General features: G+C 44.1%; 1 pseudogene; it reads left to right on the plus strand.

Annotated features, from left to right (window-relative positions):
* The first annotated feature begins 2,113 nt into the window (after positions 1 to 2,113).
* Positions 2,114 to 6,130, plus strand: LOC102866009 (annotated as a pseudogene).
* Positions 6,131 to 7,464: the final 1,334 nt, after the last annotated feature.

A 7,464-nucleotide genomic window follows, 5' to 3' on the forward strand; every position in this document is an offset into this window, starting at 1 on the left:
CACAGAGCAGCAGGTGGATTCAAACCTGTGCCTTAGGGCTTGCAGCTCAGCTTCTTAACATAGTAGGGAAACCACTTGTTAGAAAAGCATTGTTGAAAAAAAATTTAAAAAAGAAAAGAAAAGCATTGTTGGAGGCTCTGGTGGTCTAGTGGCAAGAAGTTGCACTGCAGTACTGAAGGTGTGTGGTTCAAATCCACCAGATGCTCTCCTAGAGAAGGAGGGGCAATCTCAAATCCACCAGATGCTCTGCTGGAGAAGGAGGGGCAATCTCCTCCTGTGCCAGTAAGATCTGATTAGATGGTACACAATGAGAAAAATACACAACAAGAAGAAAAACATTGTTCCACAAAGGCTATTTGCTCCCCACCTTCAGCAACTGGAACTGCCCAGCAGCTCTGCAGGAGAAAGTGGCTCCTCTGCTCCAGTTGTGAGCCATGATCTTGGAAACCAGACAGAGGGGTCACTTCCACAGCAATGTGTTAGAATTGTTGAGATCTTAAAGAATATAATACTTTTATTGGTATTTCATTAATTGCATTAATCAATAGCAATTAAGGACATAAAACAAAATGATGGCTATGAATAATTTCATGAAAAATCAATAACATATAAACCTTCATGCAAATAAAAATTAAATATATAAAAGAAAATGAAAATACTCCACACATGGGAGAATCTAGAGACAACTTCATTGTTGTTGTTGTGCCATCAAGTCAGAACCAACACAGAGGCAATAAATCATACAGGAGACTGCCCATCCTTCTCTCATGGAGCAGCTGGAGGATTTGAACTACGTGCTTTCCGAATTGCAGCACAGATTCTTACCATGAGGCCACCAGACCTCATGAACTAACTCCATTAATAAAGCACAAACACTGCATATGGTATAAGTCACTGTGAAAACAGGAGGGTAACTGAGAGGTGAGTGATGAGGATGAAAGAACAAAAACAGAAAGTAGGTCGATGAAGACTGTAAAGGATCAGGACCAGGGGCAATGGGCCCAGCCCACTAGGTCTGGGTCCTAGCCTGCATCTGCTTCCTGTATCAGTTCACACACCCAGGCCAACCCCTGCCCAGGTGTTCCTCTTGAAGACGTTCAGGGCCACATGGACACAAAGAGCTGGATGATGAGAATTTGCTTCTGGGGGGGTCACAGTGCCCCTCTTCCATTCCCCTCTGGTTACCTTTGCTTTGTTTATTGTAGTGGAATAACTTTTTTTGTTTGATATACAGAAGATTGTGGTATCTTGCAGCTTTTGACCAGGCTTGTTTTTCATTGCCAGGTTTTCAATAGCACAACCTGTGCAAGCAATAATAACAATAAAAAGATCAAGGTGATGACCAACTGTTTCCTCAACTTGTTTATAAACATTGATTAGAGCTGTATCATAATGTACTAATATAAGCGTCCTGTGTTATTTTTAATATTTGGCTTTATTGTTACTCTCATCCTGTCAAAGCATCAAGTCATTCCCAAGTCTTCTGCTTTCACAGGTTGCCTGTCCTTATCATTGACCACCTCCATTGTGTGCAAGTGCTCTTTTATGTCCCTGAGGCTGTTGAATGTCAGGGCCAGCACTATGTGGTGATGTCCCACTGCAGCTGAAGGGGAGGCCTCTTGAGAAGTCACGTGCCCCATCAGTATCTGTCCAAGAAATTGAAAGTGTGTGAGCATGGCTGCCTGCCCAGTCATAGTCCAGGCTTCATGGTAAATTGACTGACTATGCCTATTTCAGGGACATACAACTTTCTCAACCCAGCAATTTGATTCTATGAAAACTCATTCACATTCAGGTTCCAGTCAATGACACAGAGCCAGTCCAGTATTTTCATGCAAAAGCCTAGTGTCAGTACAGCTGCAGGCAAGCAGTTGGGTGGGCAATGGCTAGTGTCTCCAGCACAGGGAAGGTTGAACATCCTGTAACATCAGGGAAAGACTTGGGCATATCTACCACCCACAGTGCCTCCACTGATGGAAAACTCCAGTCTTTAAGAGGGTTGGGTTGGGTTGAGTTTGGGGAGGAGGAGCAGTGGTTAGGCACCCAGCTTCCCAAAGGCTTTCTGGGCACTGTGGGGCCCACTCACTCAGGCACACACCTCTCCATTGCCAAGATGCCCAAGGGGAAGGTCAGCTCCAATCAAGGGGCAATGAAGGAGGAGCCTGCGAGAAGGTCAGTGAAGTTGTCAGCTGAAACATCCCAAAAGCGGAGAAGAAGTAATCAAAGCAAACAGTAAAGGATAAATCTCCAGAAGAAAACCAGCAGACAGAAGCAAAAACAGGCCTAGAAAACAGAAAATCAGAGTGAAAGTGGCTAACCAGGAAATGAAAGAAAATTTTCTGCAGAAAGTGTAGAAACCAAAAATGAGGCGTGTGGAGCCTCTGATGACACAGGAGAGAAAGGAGCTAGGTCTAATTAACAATTGTCCATTGCATCTTACCAGTGGGCCCTGGACACCCCTCTTCTACAATCTAGATGAATGCTTTAGCCAGTACAAGTTTTATTAGCTCTAGAAACATATTTAAGGGAAGGGAAATCCACTTCCTCTCATTTTTTAAATGTAATTTAAAAATAAATAAGGGTGGTGATTATTTGCTATTTGTTTCATATTTTGGTATCATTTTCTGGAGAAGACAGCAGTAGGAGTAGTTCACACAAACTTCTCTAGCAAATTCTGGTTTATTTTCTCTATCAGGTTATCATCACCTGTCTGAATAATAGCAAAGATAGGGTTTTGCTGTGGTAGTTTTCTCTTGTAACAAGTTCAGACTTCTTTTGCATTCTGGATGACTTCTCAGCCAGTGGTGGCCCATCCAGACTCCAAGGAGAACTGGAGCTGTGGATGGTGCAGGGTCACTGTGTATGGAGATGGATCAATGGATATGGTGCTGAGTATGGAGATGGATCACTGTGTAGGAGATGTGTATGGAGAAGGATTGATGTGTTTGGAGATGGCTCTGTATGGTGTATGTAGATGTCCGTGTCTGGCACTGGATCACTGTGTGTGGTGCTGGATCACTGTGTGTGGTGCTGGATTGCTGTGTGTGGTGATGGATCACTGGGCTGAGTTTGCCTACTTTCTCACTCAGAGCTCCAGGTGGACTAGAACCCTGAAGACTCATAGCCTTTGGTTAGGAGAGCAGCTCTCTATGGACTATGCTGCTGGAGCTATTGTAGTAAGAGTTAAAAATAAGCTTCAGTCCACAGTTTGTCTGCTCATACAAAGGTCTTTATTATTCAACATGTCAAATCTATTCTTGAGATCATCTCTAATGTTGTTGTTAAGTGCCGTCGAGTCGTAGGCGACTCATAGAGACCCTATGAACGAAAGTCCTCAACACTTGCATAACTTTCATCCTTTCTCCAGGTTCATAGGGTTTCCGGAAGCAAGCTGTTTATGGGAGTGGATGCCACTCCTGCTTCCAAGCTTGTTTTAACTGAGGAGCACCACCCAACACCGTCCGCCATGGGTAACCATTATCACATTTGACAAGTCAATGTCACAGTGTTCAGCTTCACAGTGACCACAGGTTACCTCTGTACAGCAAGTGGACACACCAGAGCTATACGACCTAGAATGTTTCACCAAAAACAATTAAAGACAGGCCTTAGGGCTGCGGATTAGAGTCACCCACCTTTGACTTGGTAGCACCGCATTCGGTCTACTATCAAGCCAATGGTGGGTGACTCTAATCCGCGGCCCTCAGGCCCTACAGGATTTTAAGCTACCACCTGGAGCAAGCTCCTCAGGCTCTGCCCTTACTTCCCCTTAGTTTAAGGCTCTGGGCTGCCCATCCACTTTTCAAGGGCAAAAAAAGAGCCCCAACACACAGCCAAAAGGACCCCAGAAACTTCCTTTGCCTTAACTACAACCAAATCAAACCGCCATCAAAATGCCAGCCACCCCGCCAGTCAGCTGACTTCCAGAGTGGAGGGATACTCCCCATCTCTAATATCCAGTAGATATAGTTCAGTTCGTCTTTTGACTCTGCTCAAGTTAAGGAGCTCTGGTGGCCTAGTGTACCACACCATAATAGTACACTTGGGTCATGCTACGTGGATCAAAACTACCTCTGCAGCATAGCGTTATTCAGAAAATTGCATGACTGGGTTAAGTCCACTCTAGTTTTGCTAACCCTACCCTAGAACAATCTAGAATAGCACAGACTATGCAAGCAAATATTAACAATAAAAAGATAAAGCTGTTGCCTCCTCCGCCTGTTAGAGTCGGATCACAACATAATCAAACTGTAGAAAAATGTCTACTCACATTTGTACATTACCATTTTAATGTTTTTGACATATGGTGGATGAATCTACTTGGTGTTTCCTATTCTCCATACTTTCAGTCTAAAAGCAGCAGAAATCAACCTGGGCTAGAAAATGGGAGAACTCTCCTTTTCTCCACTGCCGTAAAAGGAAATCAGTCACATTTCTCTCCTCTCTTTTGCCAGTGTCAGTCAGCAAAACTATGCCTGCCACCCTTGGGCAGAATGGGGGTCCAGCAGCTCAGGCTGGGGTGACATGCTCCTGCTCCACTCTCTAGCAGTAGCAGTTCAGGTGGCTGGTCCTTAGCCCTTTCAGCTGACCATTCATCCTGGTCTCCATGGAAATGACTTCACCTCCTTCATGGTGAGGCTCCCTTTAATTCCTCAGCTGAGGTGAAGACCTTCTCATTCATCTTACTGTTACACATTCCTTGCTGCTCTCTGGGTCCAGCAGGAAGGGAGCCACTGGCAAGCTGTGTGGCAAGAGCCTCTTATGACCAAGGCAAGCAAAGTGAGGGCCAGTGATGCACATGTAGAGACAAAGCACAGGACTGCTCTCAGGATTTTCTGGAGGAGGTTATGGAAGCAGAGATCATATAAGAAATGATAACTCCACATATTGAAACCAAATAACAATATAAAGCCTTTATTACAACCCTGCCATTAGGGTCCTTAGCTTTGATAGTCACCAGTTCTGTTTTTCCATTATCACCAGTTTCTATTAAGAAAAACATTAATTAGAAATACAATTCTTTTTTTTTTTTTTTTTTAAATTTTCCTTTAAAATTTTTTATTGTAAATGACTTTCCATGAAAAAGGTTAAATTGCCCCCTGGGGCAAGAAATACAATTCTTGACCAAGGCTGACCAGACATCAAATATAGATAGGATTCTTTTCCTTTTTTGTAACTTTACATTTGAAATTATTTCCAAACACAATGCAAAAGAAAGAAAAAGTACAATAATTTTTTTAAAAGAAATAAAATTTGGGGGTTTTTAACTTGAAAATGATTCCTCTGTGATTTATATAATGCACCAAATAAATATTTCGGTATAATTTTAAATTAAGAATACTTTTCTACTCTTGGTAGCATAGTCCATAGACAGCAGTGTGGCTCACCCAAATGTGGTACTTCTTTAGGGATTATAAGGTACTTCTTTAGGGATTATAACCCGATCATCAGGTTTCAACTCTACAGGAACTCCAAGTCAAGAATGAACTTCTTGATTGCTGAAGTCGCCGCCATGGCTTGGCCAGCTCTCTTGTTCTGCTGAGCCAGACTCGCCTCGCTGCTGGCGCTATTGGCACTGCTGACACTACCGTCCCTGGGCCAGGGTGGCCGGGATCATGGGGACTGCGGCCTCGCAGCCACCACTGCCACCCCACAAAGATACAGAGTGCGTGACCTGCTTCGTGGCGCACGTCTGTGACTGGGGCGCACTGGGCACCATCTCTACGGTGCCGGCCCTTCACCAAGGTCTTCTCACTAAGCGACGGGCCACCCGGCGCGGGCAAAGGCGTATCCTTCTGCTACCCGACCACGATGAAGCTCTCCGTGGCTGACTTGCAGGTTAATCCATACACCACGTTGACAATGTCTTTGGCACAGATGAACTTCTGCAGAAAGTATGGGTATGATCGCCAACGCCTACTCACTCTGTGTTCACATAATGCTGTCAGGCACTGTTACCAAGGTGAACGGCACAGAAATGGAATTTGCAAAGAATTTGTTGTTCACGCGACATCCTGAGATGAAGACCTGGCCTTCTGACCATAACTGGTTCATTGCTAAATTGAATATAACCAATATCTGGGTCCTGGACTACTATGTTGGAGTGAAAACAGTGATACCTGAAGAATAATGTAGGGTTTCAGTGACGCTGAACAGGACAGACTCAACCCCACTGGTGAAGCTTCTGGGGATGGCCCATTCAGCCTTAAAGGAATTCATTTCCCAGGGAGTTTCCCAGGAGATGAGCCGGTTTCTCCCTGCGCACTGGATTGCTTACTTGCTTACAAAATAGAGACAGACGGACTCTAAATGGATTTCTCAGAGGAAGTAATTGCTGGTATTTGTATAGAAAAATGTCTTTCCTTAGGATCAGAAAAGTTTTTTCCCATTGGGTCTAAATAATTTTTCTCCAATACTACTCCCTGAAGAGGAGAGAGTGTGAGGTGTAGCTTGCCCATTGTCATTGGAAAGCCCTTCTCTTTTATTCCCCGAGGCTCTGTTATCCGGGAGACCCCAAGCCTAAATTTAATTTCTCCATCTTTTTTCCACTATATAATCAACATCCTCCACTTAGCACACACTCTCTCTCTCTCTCTCTCTCTCTCTCTCTCTCTCATTTCTTAGCCCCAAAATGAAACTGCAAAAGAAAGAGAAGGTAGGGAATTTTGTGTATAAATTCTGGCCTTTTATAGGTAGAGTTAACCCAGATGTGGATAACCTTCAGCCAGAGTTAAAAATCTCTCCCAAACACTACTTGTGGCTTGTTTAGTTCTGTTGTTGTTCTCTGTTAGATATAAAAAATGAGCCCGGGGGTACGAGGGAGAGAAATAAAAAAATTGATCAAAGAATGAACACGTGTGGTCGGAGACGGATACCAAAGTGACCTCTGGCCACACAGGATCTAAATGACAGCAGGGCAGTTTGGGGGAGGGTGTTCCTTCTTATAGGGGTCCTGGGGAGAACTAAGATGGAATTTCTTGGCATTCTGGGCACTAATTAAGTTAGGTTTGGGCTATTTTGATCAGGCTTAGACCTTTATCAGGATCTATTGTCTGGTCTGATCTTTGATATGACCAGCTTAGATGTTATCAGGTTTCTCAGGAAGTGATCAAGCTTGGAGTGGGGAGAACTGCCATATTCTTCCTTCATTCTCAACAATGACCTAGGCCCTTGCCTACTTATTCAGAATCTCTGAATGTTTCCTAATGTTGCTGCCTCTTCTAACACAAATGATGCAACAAAGGAAGAAAAGATGGCATTGAATAATAATGTTGTTGTTGTTGTTATGTGCCGTCGAGTCGCTTGCGACTCATAGTGACTCATAGTACAACAGCCCTAAACTCTGCTCTGTCCTGTGCCAATCACACTGTCTTTGACACTCCCATCCCAATTATCCCAGTCACTGAATCAATCCACCTCATAGGGCCTTCCTCTCCTGTGCTGTCCCTCCACCCTCCCAAGCAT

The sequence above is a fragment of the Elephantulus edwardii genome, unplaced genomic scaffold (assembly GCF_000299155.1).
Source record: "Elephantulus edwardii isolate Elephantulus edwardi_28Jun2011 unplaced genomic scaffold, EleEdw1.0 scaffold00209, whole genome shotgun sequence".
Lineage (NCBI taxonomy): Eukaryota > Metazoa > Chordata > Mammalia > Macroscelidea > Macroscelididae > Elephantulus > Elephantulus edwardii.